At 46.1% G+C, this 19295-nt stretch overlaps 1 protein-coding gene across 1 annotated transcript in view; it reads right to left on the bottom strand.

Annotated features, from left to right (window-relative positions):
• LOC126355684 (organic cation transporter protein-like) overlaps positions 1-19295 on the bottom strand; it is a 580417-nt gene that overhangs the window by 263472 nt on the left and 297650 nt on the right. The gene's annotated exons all lie outside the window — the stretch shown is intronic.

Raw genomic sequence — 19295 nt, 5'->3', positions numbered from 1 at the left:
GTGCCAACACCCGGCATCATGGTGTGGGGAGTGATCTCCTACACTGGCCGTACACCTCTGGTGATCGTCGAGGAGACACTGAATAGTGCACGGTACATCCAAACCGTCATCGAACCCATCGTTCTACCATTCCTAGACCGGCAAGGGAACTTGCTGTTCCAACAGGACAATGCACGTCCGCATGTATCCCGTGCCACCCAACGTGCTCTAGAAGGTGTAAGTCAACTACCCTGGCCAGCAAGATCTCCGGATCTGTCCCCCATTGAGCATGTTTGGGACTGGATGAAGCGTCGTCTCACACGGTCTGCACGTCCAGCACGAACGCTGGTCCAACTGAGGCGCCAGGTGGAAATGGCGTGGCAAGCCGTTCCACAGGACTACATCCAGCATCTCTACGATCGTCACCATGGGAGAATAGCAGCCTGCATTGCTGCGAAAGGTGGATATACACTGTACTAGTGCCGACATTGTGCATGCTCTGTTGCCTGTGTCTATGTGCCTGTGGTTCTGTCAGTGTGATCATGTGATGTATCTGACCCCAGGAATGTGTCAATAAAGTTTCCCCTTCCTGGGACAATGAATTCACGGTGTTCTTATTTCACTTTCCAGGAGTGTATTTTCTTCGCTGCCGGTGGAGAAACACCAGTAGACATCCACCTGAGAGTGAAGAATGTGTACGGGCAGCACATCTATCGAAACCACGGTTGTGATTGAATGGTGCACCAAGCGTGCTGTTGCTTCACGATTTGGTACGACCCCTCATCTCAAACATCTGAACGTAGAAGTTATGCCAACTCAACTGAGAGACACTTTAGCACCAGTTCGGATCTCTACCCTTGCGGTTATCAAGCGTCCGGTCCCTTTAAAAAGGGCTTGAAGCGTCGACGAGTGCAGTCGAACGATGATGTGCAGCAGGCAGTTACGGTGTTTTACCAAACGAGCATTTTCAAATTGTTGCGCAGATGGGATGATTGTCTCAGTGCTTAGAGCGAATTTTGCTTGTTTGGCATACCGATTCTGGATTATACGGCCTTCGACGAAAACTTTATGATCGCCCTTTGTACATCTGCAGCTACAGACACGCTTCGAAAGACACTTTACGATTGTTCGTTGGACACTTCTGTTTCTTCTGTCATTTTTCCCTGCTCTGTTCCGCTTGCGAATGACGCTGCTGAAGAGTGACTGTCGGTAAACCTCCGTGTAGACTTTAATTTCTCCATTTCCCTCGTACCAATCATTTAGCTGTATGTACAAATACGTGGGAGGAGGTAATTTATTGTCCGACTCTTCTTCGGACCCAAGCTCTCGGAACTTCGGTAGCTAATCTCTCTGTGGCAAACAACGCCCCTCTTGTAGCGTATGCCACTGGAATTCGTTAAGCGTCTCCGAAAGGCTCTCGCTCTTACTAAATGATACAGAGACGTAACGCGCGGCCGTTAGTTCGATCTTACTCGCCTCTTCTAATTGTCCATCCTAGTAACAGTCGCAGAGTGATGAGCAATACTCGAGAACCGGTCGGTCAAGTGTGTCGTGAACCAGTTATTTTGTGGACGAATTACATTTCTTTAATTACAATTCTTCTAATGAACCACAGCCTCGTATCTGGGATTTCAGTGAGGCATCTATAACTCCTAATTTGTTTTATGTGGTCACTCCATTTTAGGTTGCTCCAGATGCTTAATCCCAGATATTTCACAGTACGTGGTAGTTGTTTCCACCGATTTGTCGCCAGCAGTTTCAGCGACAGCGATGGATATTTTCACTTATTTACATACTCTAAGACAAACAAAAGGCGGCGCATCACGAAGGAATTATCCGAACGGGACGGAAATCGGTAGATGTGGTGTGCAAATGATTACAATTTCAGAAAAATTGGATGATTTAATGAAGAGAAAGAGCTTTAGAAATTGAGCAGGTAAATAACGCATAGTCCGCCTTTGGACATTATACAAGCAGTTATTCGGTTTGGCATTCATAGATATGGTTTCGGAGGTCCTCTTGGGGGGAATCATGCCAGTTTCCGTCCGAGTGGCGCGTTGGATCGTCCGTATCCCTCGTTGGTTGGAGGGCCCTGTCATTATGTTCCAAACATTCTCAACTGGGGAGAGATCCGGCAACCTTGCTGACCAAGGGAGGGTTTGGCAAGCACGAAGATAAGCAGTAGAAACTCTCACTGTGTGCGGAGAGCATTACCTTGCTGAAATGTAAGCCCAGGATGGCTTGCCATGAAGCGCAACAAAATGGGCCACAGAATGTCGTAGATGTACTGCTGTGCTGTAAGGGTGGCGCGGATGACAACAAAACAGTCCTGCTATGAAATGAAATGGTACTCTAGATCACCACTACTGGCTGTCGGGCCATATGGAGGGAGGGAGTCACACTGGTATGTCACTGGTGTTCGGGGCATCTGCAGATACGTCTTCGCTGCTCATCATGGCTCAATTCGAAGTTGGACTCATCACTGAAGACAATTGTACTTCAGTCAGTGAGATTCCAGGCCAAATCGTACCTTGGTCAGCAAGGTTGCCGAATCTCTCTCTAACCGAGAACGTTCGGAGCATTATGAGCGGGTTACTCCAACGACCTCGGTATTTTGACGATCTAACGCACCAATTGGTCAGAATTTGCACGACATCCCTCACGAGAACATCCAGCAACTCTACCAGTCAGTGCAAAGCCGAATAACTGCTTGCGTAAGGACGAGAGATGGACCAACACATTATTGACTTGCTCAATTTGGGCAGATGTTTCTCTTGAATACGCATAAATCATCCAATTATTCCGAAATTGTAATCATTTGCTTGTCTGTACATGTACATACATCTACCGACTTCCGTTCCATTCCGACCATTCGTTCGTGGTGCGTCGTTTTTGTTTTTGTTGTCTTATAGTGTATTTATTTACGTTGAGTGTAAACTGCTAGTCTCAGTACTACCGTCGATTCTCTGCAGGTCTGCCTTCATTTCGGTACACTCTTCTGGCTCTTATCTTTTCTATAGACAGCAGTATTTTCTGTTAACATCCTCTCTGAAATTCCGATGTTGTCCATAGGTGGTTAAAAGGCGACTGTGATAAATTTAACAGCCCTACAGCACACCCTTGAGATATACCCAAATTACCTTTATATCTAACAATTTCGGCCCATTAAGAAGAAAGTTCTGAATCCAGTCTCAAATTTAGTTCGATACTCTGTAGGCTCTTATTGCATTCACTAAACGGCAGTGCTGAACTGAATTGAATGCCTTCTGAAAATTAATGGACACGGCCATCATTCTAGCGAAGCTTACCTACGGCGCTAATGGACGAAAAGAACGAGCTAAGATTCGAAATATTTCTGTTTTCTGACTCCATTTAGATTTTTATTAAGAGACCAGGTTTTGATTTTCCGAAAACCTCATCAGGCCAGAGGATAAAGCATATTCTTTAATTCTGCGTAGAACTGACGCCAGCGATATAGACATATACTCGTGCTCATTACAACACATTACATTTACTTATCTAGAGGTCCAGTTTCCATCGTTGCAGCAACACTTATGTTCATATCTTCCTCTATTGGCTTGGTTCAAAAGGGTTGGCTCTGAGCACTATGGGACTTAACTGCTGTGGTCATCAGTCCCCTATAACTTAGAACTACTTAAACCTAACTAACCTAAGGATATCACACACATCCATGCCCGAGGCAGGATTAGAACCTGCGACCGTAGCAGTCGCGCGGTTCCGGACTGCAGCTCCAGAACCGCGTGGCCACCGCGGTCGACTTTCTCTAATAGTTTATGTAACAACGTGAATCCCCCCCCCCCCTCCGCCCTGCCTGTGGACAATTGCGTCACCTGTAGATGACGTCGGAGAGGTAAAAACGTGTCTGCCTGACTGTGTGTACGTATCGCGAGTATCAGCGGTGAGGTGAGGTACACCAGATGTTACTTTGGCTTCTGATGAAGTCTTCCGACTAAAAACGGCGACTGTTCTGTTCTTCCGTAAATGTGTACTTTTTTACTTTGCCGATGATGCCACTGTGTGTAGGCAGGTTGCAGCGTCACAGCACTGTGGGCAAATGCAAGAAGGCCAGCAGAGGATCAGTGGATGCAAAGGGCGGCACTTGGCTGTGGATGTAAACAAGTGTAACGCATTGCTCATAAGCAGACGAAGTAATCCACTACTGTTTCTTTACACTATTGACAACAGATTCCTGGAAATTGTAACTACCGTAAAAAAACCTAGGAGGTACTACCCCGAGTGACACAGAGGGAATGAGTATAGTCTAACATTTTTTGACAGTTCACGTCTGTCACTTGCCACTACAATCAGCGGCATCGGCTGCCGGCTACCGTTCGGTTATAGGCGACGCATGAACACGGCTGATCGCTGCACGCCCACTCCTACCGTATAACAGGGAGCAACGTTGGTAGTGGCCGCTGTGAGTTATGTCGGAAAACGAGATGCTCTGTCGGCAGCTGATATTAGGTGACCAATGACTGAACTGCGGCACACGACACATATTGTAACCCTGAGTTTAAACCCGTGTCCTAAAGTAGCCACAACCTCATGATGTGCAATGTATCAGAGGAAACGGTGGTCAAAAATCTGCGGCAGAACTAAAATAGCTCGTTCACGGCGATTAAAGCTAACCTCTACAAGCAAACTGACGATAGAAAAATTTCAGTTGCAGTGCTAGAAGCAAACTGTAATTTCCCTCTATTATTCTTTACCTGAAAGTATCCTCACACTGGCTACACGAACTGCCGCATTACCAACCGACGAGCCGTCCTGGTTCGCACTTCGCTGCAGTTTACGAGTATTATAGGCGATGCAGCCAGATTCCAAACGAAAAAGGAATGATACGAAGACAAACAAAAGCAAATAAAAAGACAATTCGATGACAAAAATGACGCGTAACAGTATTACAAATTAAAAAATACATTTAAACCAATTAACCGAATAAAAATAAAAACAAGTCTTTTGATAACATTTACAAATTTAAAAAATTTATTTTATTTGACGAAATTCGGAGCTAAGACCTCCTGCATTCAGGTTCATGCGTTAACCAGTGCGCTACAGGGCTACCCGGCGTTGATTTGTTAGATATGTGAGTCTGGTATCGCAGTCGCAACTATGCACTGTAGATATCAAAAGTTTGGCTTCGTGCAGTGTCATGCTTATGTAATGTAAGCCGATCTCGATGATTATAGTAACTGTATGTGTGACGGTGAATCGCGTTTTGTGTGGGTAGAACACAGTTGTCTGTGATTAGTACTGTGTATGAAACATCTACATCTACATGGATATTCTGCAAATCACATTTAAGTGCCTTGCAGAGGGTTCATCGAACCACCATCACAATTCTCTATTATTGCAATCTGGTATAGCGCGCGGAAGGAACGAACGCCTTTATCTTTCCGTATAAGCTCTGATTTCCCTTATTTTATCGTGGTGATCGTTTCTCCCTATGTAGGTCAGTGTCAACAAAATACTTGCGCATTCGTAGGAGAAAGCTGGTGATTGGAACTTCGTGAGAAGATTCCGTCGCAACGAAAAAGGCCTTTCCTTTAATGATGTCCAGCCCAAATCCTGTATAATTTCTGTGGCACTCTGTCCCATATTTCGCGATAATACAAAACGTGCTGCCTTTTTTTGAACTTTTTCGGTGCACTCCGTCAGTCCTATCTGGTAAGGATGCCACACCACACAGCAGTATTCTAAAAGAGGACGGACAAGCGTAGTGTAGGCAGTCTCCTTAGCAGATCTGTTACATTTTCTAAGTGTCCAGCCAATAAAACGCAATCTTTGGTTAGCCTTCCCCACAACATTTGCTATGATTTCCTTCCAATTTAAATTTTTCGTAATTGTAGTTTCTAGGTATTTAGCTGAATTTAAGGCCTTTAGATTTAACTGATTTATCGTGTAACCGAACTTTAACGGATTTCTTTTAACACTCATGTGAATGACCTCACACTTTTCTTTATTTAGGGTCAACTGCGAACTTTCGCACCATTGAAATTCCATTTCTAAATCGTTTTGCGATTTGTATTGATCTTATGATGACGATAGCGTCATCTGAAAACAACCTAAGATGGCTGCTCAGATTGTCTCCCAAATCGTTTATGAAGATAAGGAACAGCAAAGGGGCTACAACACTACCTTGGGGAACGCCAGAAATCACTTGTTTTACTTGACGACTTTCCGTCAATTACTACGAACTGTGACCTCTCTGACACGAAATCACAAATCCAATCACATAGCTGAGACGATATTCTATAAGCACGCAATTTCACTACAAGCTGATCGTGTGGTACAGTGTCAATTGTCTTTCGGAGATCCAGATATACGGTATCAATCTCATCTGCCTTGTCAGAAGCTAGTCGTGTTTCACAAGAACGATGCTTTTCGATGTGTTTCGTTAGCATTGTGTGCGTGTGTGTATTTGTGTGCGTGTATGTGTGTGTGGTGGTTATCAAGTGTGATGAAATACGAAATAAATGGATCAGACCCAAGATTGGGGATCCAAACACATCAAGAGAGATAGCCAGACAAAACTGGAAGTGAAGTGACCAATTGTTGTGGCAACCCGGCTGCGGCGAACAGTTCGGGCGTGACTTTCAGCGCTCTGATTGGATGAAACCAACTCCAACGTGTGAAGCGTCAACTATAAGGCTGAGATTCGCTAGAATAATCTTTTGGAAAAGTAGTTCATCCTCAGAAGAAGTCATTAGAAAACAGTAGTTCGATTGACTATTCAACATTGTTCATCAGTCTGGGAACGTTGTTGTTGTTGTTGTTCAGTCCAGAGACTGGTTTGATGCAGCTCTTCATGCTACTCTATCCTGTGCAAGCTTCTTCATCTCCCAGTACCTACTGCAGCCTACCTCTTTCTGAATCTGCTTAGTGTATTCATCTCTTGGTCTCTCTCTACGGTTTTTACCCTCCACGCTACCTTCCAATACTAAATTGGTGATCCCTCGATGTCTCAGAACATGTCCTACCAACCGACCCCTTCTTCTAGTGAAGTTGTGCCACAGGCTCCTCTTCTCCCCAATTCTATTCAATACCTCCTCATTAGTTATGTGATCTACCCATCTAATCTTCAGCATTCTTTTGTAGCACCACATTTCGAAAGCTTCTATTCTCTTCTTGTCTAAACTATTTATCGTCCACGTTTCACATGCATACATGGCTACACTCCATATAAATATACTCCTGGAAATGGAAAAAAGAACACATTGACACCGGTGTGTCAGACCCACCATACTTGCTCCGGACACTGCGAGAGGGCTGTACAAGCAATGATCACACGCACGGCACAGCGGACACACCAGGAACCGCGGTGTTGGCCGTCGAATGGCGCTAGCTGCGCAGCATTTGTGCAACGCCGCCGTCAGTGTCAGCCAGTTTGCCGTGGCATACGGAGCTCCATCGCAGTCTTTTAACACTGGTAGCATGCCGCGACAGCGTGGATGTGAACCGTATGTGCAGTTGACGGACTTTGAGCGAGGGCGTATAGTAGGCATGCGGGAGGCCGGGTGGACGTACCGCCGAATTGCTCAACACGTGGGGCGTGAGGTCTCCACAGTACATCGATGTTGTCGCCAGTGGTCGGCGGAAGGTGCACGTGGCCGTCGACCTGGGACCGGACCGCAGCGACGCACGGATGGACGCCAAGACCGTAGGATCCTACGCAGTGCCGTAGGGGACCGCACCGCCACTTCCCAGCAAATTAGGGACACTGTTGCTCCTGGGGTATCGGCGAGGACCATTCGCAACCGTCTCCATGATGCTGGGCTACGGTCCCGCACACCGTTAGGCCGTCTTCCGCTCACGCCCCAACATCGTGCAGCCCGCCTCCAGTGGTGTCGCGACAGGCGTGAATGGAGGGACGAATGGAGACGTGTCGTCTTCAGCGATGAGAGTCGCTTCTGCCTTGGTGCCAATGATGGTCGTATGCGTGTTTGGCGCCGTGCAGGTGAGCGCCACAATCAGGACTGCATACGACCGAGGCACACAGGGCCAACACCCTGTATCATGGTGTGGGGAGCGATCTCCTACACTGGCCGTACACCTCTGGTGATCGTCGAGGGGACACTGAATAGTGCACGGTACATCCAAACCGTCATCGAACCCATCGTTCTACCATTCCTAGACCGGCAAGGGAACTTGCTGTTCCAACAGGACAATGCACGTCCGCATGTATCCCGTGCCACCCAACGTGCTCTAGAAGGTGTAAGTCAACTACCCTGGCCAGCAAGATCTCCGGATCTGTCCCCCATTGAGCATGTTTGGGACTGGATGAAGCGTCGTCTCACGCGGTCTGCACGTCCAGCACGAACGCTGGTCCAACTGAGGCGCCAGGTGGAAATGGCATGGCAAGCCGTTCCACAGGACTACATCCAGCATCTCTACGATAGTCTCCATGGGAGAATAGCAGCCTGCATTGCTGCGAAAGGTGGATATACACTGTACTAGTGCCGACATTGTGCATGCTCTGTTGCCTGTGTCTATGTGCCTGTGGTTCTGTCAGTGTGATCATGTGATGTATCTGACCCCAGGAATGTGTCAATAAAGTTTCCCCTTCCTGGGACAATGAATTCACGGTGTTCTTTTTTCCATTTCCAGGAGTGTACTTTCAGAAACGACTTCCTGACATTGAAATTTATACTCGACGTTAACAAATTTTTCTTCTTCAGAAATGCTCTCCTTGCCATTGCCAGTCTACACTTTATATCCTCTCTACTTCGACCATCATCAGTTATTTTGCTCCCCAAATAGCAAAAGTCCTTTACTACTTTAAGTGTCTCATTTCCTAATCTAATTCCTCAGCATCACTCGACTTAATATGACTACATTCCCTGGGAACCTTACCAAGTAAGATTAATAGAAGAGATAGAAAAGACTCATTGAAGAGCGGCGCGTTTCGTAATGGGACCGTTTACTCCACACGACAGTGGTAGACGCTACAGGACAGGCGTTGTGCATCAAGAAGTCGTTTAATATTTAAGTTCCGAGAGCGTACGTTCGAAGAGGAGTCGAGCAACATATTACCTCCTCTCGCATATGTTTAAAGAAATGGTCACAAGATCATCAGAGACATTAGATGTGAACTTTACTGGCAACGGTTTTTTTCCGACGATGCGTTGGTAATTGGAAGAGGAAAGAGGGAAGAAGAACAGTGGTTCCGGAAGTACCCTCTGGCACACATCGTAAGGCGGCTTGGGAAGTATAGAAGTAGATGCAGGTTTTGGAGCTACACTCACGATTAGCATCCGTGCCGTTCTTCGTGCCGTGGTGGTGGTGGTAGTAGTAGTAGTGTTTGCACTGGATGACATCAGAACCCCAGTCTTATCACATACTACGCCTAGTTGTCTGCGTGAACACAGGCTGCGATTGTCTCTTGTTTTGTCGAGCGACGACTGTTTATGTTAGTCATAACGATAAAGCAGTGTTTTTGTTTATCTGTTGAATCCTCTACCTCATTGCTGATTCTTTATGCTTAAGTTGATTGTGTGTGACCCCTGCATTCCTATTGCAAAGTCAAGAAACTTACGGACTCTATATAATGGAACTCAATGTGTACTCTTGACTACGTCTGAAATTGTTCCAGAAGACATAATTCTCACTCTGCACACAGCACAGGGAAATTTTCTCAAAAAAAATGGCAGAGTTGGACAGCATTCAATGTAGAAGAAAAACAATACGTCACTACCTGCTCACCCACTGGCCAGCTCTCACAGCCTGAATCGCTGACAGCTGAAGTGGAATGTTATGCGAATCAGTTGCAGGAATGTTGCACAAGAACAATGTCTGGCACCACAAACCCGTGTCGATCACGCTGTATCGGATTGGCAATATCCTTCTCCAACTCATTCTATTAGAATGTCGCGATAGTTATCATCGGTCGGTTTTTCTTCACAATATTCGTGAGAATGCTGCTGGCGCCCTGCACATAACGAGCCCAGCTGAAGCTGTCGTCTAAAAAAGCGGTTAATGATGAGGAAACGTGTGTGTGGAGCAGCGCTGCGCAGGTTTCACAACACCTGAGGTGATAGCTAATCGGCAGTTAAGGCATAACATGGATTGTCAGGCGTTCTTCGATTCTCACATATCTACTACAGGACCTTCTGCGCATCATCGTTGACAAGTTAAGCGACAACTGTCCTCAAACGACGTGAAAGCGGCTTTGTACCAATCTGCAGATAATGCAAATGGCAATTTTTCCCAGAGCGCTTAAGTTAATTACAGTATAGCTCAGCATCAACTTGTCCGGCCTTGTCAGTCGTGATAATGTGAAACGCATAACATTCCTGACAGCATTATTCACGTCCAGATTAAACTCTGGCGCCGTAAAATAATGTTGCTTCCGTATTTTATGAGAAAACTGCCAAGTTATCTGAATTCTTATTGGGCAATACTTTGCACTGTCGTAGAACGTTGACTCAGACTTGAGCGTCAGTCAGAACTCTTACAACAGAAACTCCCCATCGCAACCCCGTCAGATTTAGTCGTAAAATGGCCTAGTGAATAGCCCGTCAAAAACTGAACACAGACCAAGCATGAAAAAAGGTGTACTGAACTGTTGAAAAACAAGCAAAATACAAGCAGTGAACGCTCCAAGCCCAAGAAGTGCAGCGTCGAGTTTACTTCCGTAGCTACGGCGTCGTGTTTCTGCGGTCACGGTGATAGGCTGCGAAGGAAGAGATCCGTATTAAAATCTCCCTCATGCCCAATTTTTTTCTTCTTTTTCACGAAACTATGAACTGTAGGTCTGGTCATTGACGTGTCTGTTCGCTGTATTCAGATTTATATCTGTGTCGTCATGTAACGTCCGTTTGCAACAGCGTGATGTAGGGAAGATACCTCTAGATGTACGTACCTCCTACTTAAAAAGTACCGGACAAACTTAATTGCATATATAGGTCAGAGGTTTGCAAACTTTTCCTTTGACGAAACACCTTTATTTTGAAGGTTAATGAAATTAAAAAAAAAAAAACGAGAACAATTTCTTTTATTCAGTGATTACTCCAAATTTAAATCATTCTTACAACACAGAACTCCTAATACAATTAAAAACAACAGTTCCGTCAAAATATTGAAAAAAGAACGCCATGTTATTAGTAGTTTTTCGAGAAGCACTTATTCACTTCCTGCGGAACGCCAGTGTTTCGTGGAACACGTTTTGGGGAATCGTGATACAGATAGTCCATCTATAGATTTTTATCAGTGACTTTGCGAGTGTCAAAGTACACTCGTGCTCATAAATTAAGGATAATGCTGATACATGGTGAAACAACGCTCTGGTGGGCGGTTTGCAGGTTTAAATCACCTCGGGGTATGACCATGCGATGCATTTGACCTGCGGTCGTTGCACGGTGGCGCTCGCAACAGTCCACATAGGCAGAGGTGTGTTGATGCATGTCAAGAGTACGGTGCAGCGAGCAAGTGTGCTGACGTTTTCAGACGTCCTAATGGCGACCGTGTGTTGAAAATCGTTCAAAGAACGCACATTCATGACGGTATTGAGGGGTATAATATTAGGGCGACTGTGGGCTGGCCAAACACAGCAGGTCGTTGCACAGGCCCTCCGTGTGCCACAAAGTGTGATCTCCAGATAATAGCAACGATTCCAGCAGACAGGAAATGTGTCCAGGCGCTACAGTACGGGATGCCTACAGTGTACAACACTACAAGAAGACCGACATCTCACCATTAGTGTCCGCAGACGGCCACGCAGTACTGCAGGTAGCCTTGCTCGGGACCTTACCGCAGCCACTGGAACAGTTGTCTCCAGACACACAGTCTACAGACGGCTGAACAGTCATGGTTTATTTGCCTGGAGACCTGCAAGGTGCATTCCACTGACCCCTGGCCACAGGAGAGCCCGACAAACATGGTGTCAAGAACACAGTACACCCCTGCATGTCTGACAGTAGTACTGTAATAGGTCAGGTGTATCGGGACGTCATTTTGCACCAGTATGTCCGCCTTTTCAGTGGTGCAGTGGGTCCCACCTTCCTCCTGATAGATGATAACGCACGGCCCCACCGAGCTGCCATCGAGGAGGAGTATCCTGAAACAGAAGATATCAGGCGAATGAAGTGGCCTGCCTGTTCTCCAGACCTAAGCCCCATCGAGCACGTCTGGGATGCTCTCGGTCGACGTATCGCTGGACGTCTTCAAGCCCCTACGACACTTCAGGAGCTCCGACAGGCACTGGTGCAAGAATTGGAGGCTACACCCTAGCAGCTGCTCGACCACCTGATCGAGAGTATGCCAACCCGTTGTGCGGCCTATGTACCTGTGCGTGGTGATCATATCCCATATTGATGTCGGGGTACATGCACAGGAAACAGTGGCGTTCTGTAGCACGTTTGTTTCGAGATGGTTTTCTCAACTTATCACTTAAAGATGTGTGTCGTGTGTGCAAGACATCTTCAGTGGCAGGTTACATGGACGATTTCCTACATATTACGCTCCTGTTGCATTTTTGGTGTTGTCCTTTTTCTAAATGCCAATCTGCAGTTTTTTCCCACATTTCGCAGCACTACGAACTTGACACTTCTTTCGATGCAACTGCATAGAAGCAAGTATCAAGGTCATATTGCTGTGAAATGTGGGGAAAAAATCGAAAATTTTCACTTAGAAGAACAAAAACATCAAAAATGCGACAGGAGCGTAATATGTAGGAAATCGTCCATGTAACCTGCCACTGAAGATGCCTCGCAGAAAATAAAGGCGAAACGCGTATGACACTAAAATTGTGTTTCATGCAGTTGCTGTCACTCGTTCCATAAAGTAAAAATTATCAATAAAGCGTAATATTACACGCAAACTGAGGAAGACGTGACTACAAAAGTGAGGATGCTACGCCGAGCATGTTCCACGGCGCTATCCTCACGTCCTTCCGCGCTCTGTCTTGGATCTGCTGTACTTCGAAAACAGTTTGGGTTGATTTGTACGGAACTTCGTAGTCAGAGCGATGGAGGAGTTGGTCTGTCCTCTTTATTGGCTGTCTCCCGTAAAGTCATCTGTGGTACATAGCTCGTGGCAAGTGGAGTGTTTTGCGTACGACGAACTGATAAATTAGACTATGGGATTTCACTGATCTCCACGTACGGCGAACAACTTTAATGATTAAATTTTACCGACGACAACTATCAAGCGGCTTTTATGCGTTACGTAAAAAGTAGCGTTGCGAGCGCTGAAGGAGGGAACATTTCTAGTAGTCTACTTAAATCAGTTACGGAGTGTAAAGGACTCGATCGTAGCGAACGCAAAACTATTAACTCGAGAGCAAAGTCTAGTTGTTACGAAAAGGTGTGCTGAGAGCGTTAAATAGGCGCACTATTTTCCTTCCTAGTATGAACTTTTAATTTCGGAGCTGCTGTAAAGAACAAATTGCTGTTTTCAGGCAACACATTTGAAAGGCGCCTGCAGTTGGAAACCGTTCGCGGACATTACTTTTCCTAGTATTTTTCAGGTGCCACCCATAATCGTACGTACCGTAACTGTAGAGTGGGAAGCAAAGGTGAAGTCTTACCTGCACAGTTCGAAATATACGAACACCATTAAGCAGGCCCGGCGGGGTCAGGGATTTTCTTCGCCTCGTGATGACGGTGTTGTGTGACGTCCTTAGGTTAGTTAGGTTTAAGTAGTATTAAGTTCTAGGGGACTGATGACCATAGATGTTAAGTCCCATAGTGCTCAGAGCCATTTGAACCATTAAGCAGGCTAGCGTGAGGAGGGAAGGACTATACTGACGTGAGGTCTGGAACATGACAAGGAATGAGAATTCAGAAAGCGGATGAAATTAGTTTGACACTTAACTTTAATCCATTAATGATGAACGTCGCTCTTGACGGTACATGATTCACAATATTATCTGTTCATAATACATTCATAGTAACTGAATATGGCGCCTTGGTAGGTCGTAGCAAATTACGTAGCTGAAGGCTATGCTAAACTGTCGTCTCTGCAAATGAGAGCGTATGTAGTCAGTGAACCATCGCTAGCAAAGTCGGCTGTACAACTAGGGCGAGTGCTAGGGAGTCTCTCTAGACTAGACCTGCCGTGTGGCGGCGCTCGGTCTGCAATCACTGACAGTGGCGACACGCGGGTCCGACGTATACTAACGGACTGCGGCCGATTTAAAGGCTACTACCTAGCAAGTGTGGTGTCTGGCGGTGACACCACATTTAGTAACTTTCATTTATCACCTCTGTTCGAGAGATAGTCGTGTTACGTATACTGAAGTTATGCAGCAACGGAAACTAACACAACTGGATAAAAACATGCGATGTTCAATTAATGCTGCACACAAACTATAGCATTATCCCAGCTCCAAATTAAGTCCCATATGCGTAAAGTACAAACTCTTAGTCAGAACTTAAGGAAGCCGGTATGATAGAGTTTCTAACAAGTAAGAGAGCTTACACACACTCAGATCGAATGGAGTCACTCCCAATCGACGTAGCTTCTGACGTAACAGAGCACTGATGATTCGCAGTAAGAATCCAGTGGAATAGCGTCCCTGCGACTACTCAAAGTCCGTTCCGGAGCAGATAGCTGTGTAGCAATGATTCTGGTTTATGTGCTGTCTTTCTGTTATCTAATGGAATGCTGTTTCGTGTTTTCCGAACAGCTTTTGAAATCTTCTGGAAAGCGAATGGCTGTAAATGGAATTACTACCGAGGCATGTGGCTAAGAGCTGAGTTACGTCACCGCTCGGCAGGACCTGAAGTTACTCCGCGAGGCGTCTTCGCCGCCTGTTTGGTGCTTACGCGTAAGAATGCAAAACGAAAAATTTGAGTTAAGTACGACATGAAAGTATGTGCAACTAAATGAGGGTCCCTCCACATGTTCTTCACGTTCTCTTAAGTAAGAAGTAGGGTGCGGGCATATTGCTAACGGAGCGGTTTTTGCAACGATCTGGAACTAGATTCGACTCGATAGTCAGCAGTGTTTTCAGCATCAATATCAAGAATAAGAGCTTCGGGTTCTGTGTTCATATCACATGACAGTTTTCAAAGTAATACGTATCCTGTGGAGGAGTTTGTCCTGCTACATCCACGTTTGGTACCAGTTGACCTCACTAAGTACACCAACGTTCGCAACGAATGTCATCAATTAGTTCTCTGGTCGAGTATGACTGCACCTGCATTTGTTCGATATTACAGGCAGTCCCGTTCGTTGGCAATGTGGTGAACTATTAGTGTCAAGATTTATTCAAACCACATATTCAACACACGGTGATAATTTTCCCCACAGTAACACATTTTTTCCAACAGCTTGCAGCGATTTAATTTATTTTATTGAAGTCATATAATCATTGTTTTTTGCAGTTCGAATGCAGTGCGTATCTATAAGTAAAGTAAGGAAGTGCTTACTATTTTTTATACTTTGTTTCTGAGTCCTTAAGCCTTACACCCTCTACCACAGAGTTGTGATTCTGGTCATTTTCGTGAAATGAATCAAATGCACTGGAGTGAAATGAATGGATTGAAGGAGTTAAAATCAATGAAAAAGCAGTTATATACATTATGTGATCAAACGTATCCGGACACTTGGCTGAGAATGACATAGTTCGAGGCACCCTCCATCGATAATGCTGGAATTCAGTATCGTTTTTCGCCCCAATTTAGCCTTGATGACAGCTTACACTCTCGCAGGCATACGTTCAGTCAGGTGCTGGAAGGTTTATTGTGGAATGGCAGACCATTCTTCACGGAGTGCAGCACTGAGGAGAGGTATCGATGTCGGTCGGTGAGACCTGGCACGAAGTCGGCGTTCCAAAATATCCGAAAGGTGCTCTAAAGGATTCAGCTCAGGACTCTGTGCAGGCCAATCCATTACAGGAGTGTAACCACTCCGCCACAGGCCGTGCATTAGGCACAGATGCTCGATCGTATTGAAAGCTCGAATCACCATCCCTGAATTGCTCTTCAGCAGTAGGAAGCAGGAAGATGCTTAAAACATCAGCGTAGGCCTATGTCGTGACAGTACCACGCAAAACAACGAGGGGAGCAAGCCCGCTCTATGAAAAACACGACCACACCATAACGACACAGCCTCAGAATTTTACTGTTGGCACTATACCGTGAGTAGTCACTCCACACAACGGTTTTCCATTGTTCAGTCGTCCAATGTTTACGCACCCTACACCAAGAGTGGCGTCTTTCGGTATTTACCGGCGTGATGTGTGGCAGAAGTGACTCTCATCGCTGAAGACGACACGTCTCCATTCGTCCCTCCATTCACGCCTGTCGCGACACCACTGGAGGCGGGCTGCACGATGTTGGGGCGTGACCGGAAGACGGCCTAACGGTGTGCGGGACCGTAGCCCAGCTTCATGGAGACGGTTGCGAATGGTCCTCGCCGATACCCCAGGAGCAACAGTGTCCCTAATTTGCTGGGAAGTGGCGGTGCGGTCCCCTACGGCACTGCGTAGTATCCAAAGGTCTTGGCGTGCATCCGTGCGTCGCTGCGGTCTGGTCCCAGGTCGACGGGCACGTGCACCTTCCGCCGACCACTGGCGACAACATCGATGTACTGTGGAGACCTCACGCCCCACGTGTTGAGCAATTCGGCGGTACGTCCACCCGGCCTCCCGCATGCCCACTATACGCCCTCGCTCAAAGTCCGTCAACTGCACATACGGTTCACGTCCAGGCTGTCGCGGCATGCTACCAGTGTTAAAGACTGCGATGGAGCTCCGTATGCCACGGCAAACTGGCTGACACTGACGGCGGCGGTGCACAAATGCTGCGCAGCTAGCGCCATTCGACGGCCAACACCGCGGTTCCTGGTGTGTCCGCTGTGCCGTGCGTGTGATCATTGCTTGTACAGCCCTCTCGCAGTGTCCGGAGCAAGTATGGTGGGTCTGACACACCGGTGTCAATGTGTTCTTTTTTCCATTTCCAGTATATACTTGCAGTGGATCCTGATGCAGTTTAAAATTCCTGTGTGATGGTCTGGATAGACGTTTGTCTATTACACATTACGACCCTCTTCAAATGTCGGCGGTTTCTGTCAGTCAACTGACGAGGTCCGCCTGTGCGCTTTTGTGCTGTACGTGTCCCTTCACGTTTCCACTTCACTATCACATCGGATCAGTGGACCTAAGGATGTTTAGGAGTGTGTAAATCTCGCATACAGACCTATGACACAAGTGACACCCAATCGTCTGACCACGTTCGAAGTCCTTGAGTTCCTCGGAGCACCCCATTCTGCTCTCTCACGATGTCTAATGACGATTGATGTTGCTGATATGGAATAGCTGGCAGTCAGGAGCAGCACCAATGCACCCAATATGAAAAACTTATGTTTGTGGGGTCGTCTGGATACTTTTGATCACATAGTGTAGATTCATTCGTTTCAGTACCTTTAAATCAAACCCCTTGTGGCAGCGTAATTTGACTGTAAAACTTTTTTTTTTTTTTAAATGACACTTCATAATTATCTTTGACGATGTACTGGGGTATATCTATCAAGTTGTTGTTGTGGTGTTCTTTCCGAAGACTGGTTTGACGTAGGGTCAAAGTGACTCCTGTGCAAGCCTCAACGTCTCCGAATAAGTAATTACTGCAGAGTACATCTGTCTGAACCTGCCCAGTATATTCATCCCTTTGTTTCCCTCTACAATCCAGTTTCCTCAGTTACCAAATGGGCGACTCCATGATTCCTCTGGGTGCGGCGCATCAACCTATCCCTTTGTTTTAGTCACTGTGGGCCATGAAGTTCCATTTTACCCAGTCTGATTCAGCACCCTCTCATTAGTTACTCGCTCCACCCATCTAGTGTTCAGCATTACTCTGTAGCACCACATTTCAAAAGCTTCTATTCTGTTCTTGCCTGAAGTACTTATCGCCCACTTTTTTTTTTTTTTTGCCATACAAGGCTACAAGGCAGGCAACTACATTCAGATAGTGTTTCCTAACACTTACGTTTACATTATATGATAACAAATAAACTCTTTTCCAGAAATCGTTCTCTTTCTATTGGCAGTATCCATTTTATATCATCTCTGCTTCAGCCATTGCCTATAATTTTGCCACAGGAATATCACAACTCATCCACTCCTTTGAGGGGTCTCATTTCCTATCTAATTCCCTCAATATCTCTTGATTTAGTCTGACTACATTCAAATCCCCTCTTTTACTTTTGTTGATTTTTCTCTAATAACCCCACTTCAAAACATTGTCCATTGCAGTGAGCTGCTCTGCCCTTCAATTGGATCTGAGTACTATGAGACTTAACATCTGAGGTCATCAGTCCATGCCCGAGGCAGGATTTGAACCTGCGACCGCAGTGGGCGCGCGGTTCCAGACTGAAGCGCCTAGAACCGCTCAGCCACAATGGCCGTCTCTGCCCTTCCAAATCCTTTGCTGTCTCAGATAATTATAATGTCGTTAGTAAACCTCTCCCTCTCCCTCTCCCTCTCCCTCTCCCTCTCCCTCTCCCTCTCCCTCTAAATTTATTCTTGGTTTTCTTTACTTTTTGCTCAATGTACAGATTGAATAACATCGTGGATAACCCCATCTCACTTCCTTCTGAACCTTTGCTTCCCTTTCATGTCCTTCGACTCTTACTTTATCGTACTTTTTATAAAACTTACAGTACTGTCCTACTTTTGACAAAAGATGTTTCATAGAACATCACCTTTATAATACCGGCCTAATCCAAAGACTCTGTCGCCCTTGGCGCTATACCCAAAGCCCATACCTTTGCAGCGTTTGGAAATCGTTGGTTGGGAACATCAGTGACTAGGAAAGTTGGAGTCAGTCCTGGAGTCTAACTCAGATGTTTACAGCGACCGTTCTCGATAACCAGGGATCCAGTTTTCAGTCCATGTCAGGTTCAAATTTTCAAACTGTTCTAATGTGTGTGAATCCCTAAGGGACAAACTGCTGAGGTCATCGGTCCCTAGACTTACACACTACTTAAACTGTCTTAACCTAACTTGCGCTAAGAACAATACACACACCCATGGCCGAGGGAGGAATCGAACCTCCGAAGGGAGGGGCCGCGCAATCCGTGACAGGGGGCCTCAAACCGCGCGGCCATACAGCGCTGCTGCAAATTTTCAATTCTTACTACATGTTCAGAGTCCTCTTCGAATTCACTCGTCGCATATTATACTTGCTACCCAATTACCTTTTACGTCCGTATTTTTTGTACTTTATTTTACATCTGTCTTTGTCTAGGATATACACAGGTAATGACACATTTAAAAGATACAACCGCGGTGGAAGTGATGGGGAAGGGATAGGAGGGGTGCGCCTATTGCCACAGAGGCCAGCAATAAAACTGTT

This window comes from Schistocerca gregaria, chromosome 1 (assembly GCF_023897955.1).
Source record: "Schistocerca gregaria isolate iqSchGreg1 chromosome 1, iqSchGreg1.2, whole genome shotgun sequence".
NCBI lineage: Eukaryota > Metazoa > Arthropoda > Insecta > Orthoptera > Acrididae > Schistocerca > Schistocerca gregaria.
Note: the sequence above shows the minus strand (reverse complement) of the source record. Positions and strands in the feature narration are given on the sequence as shown.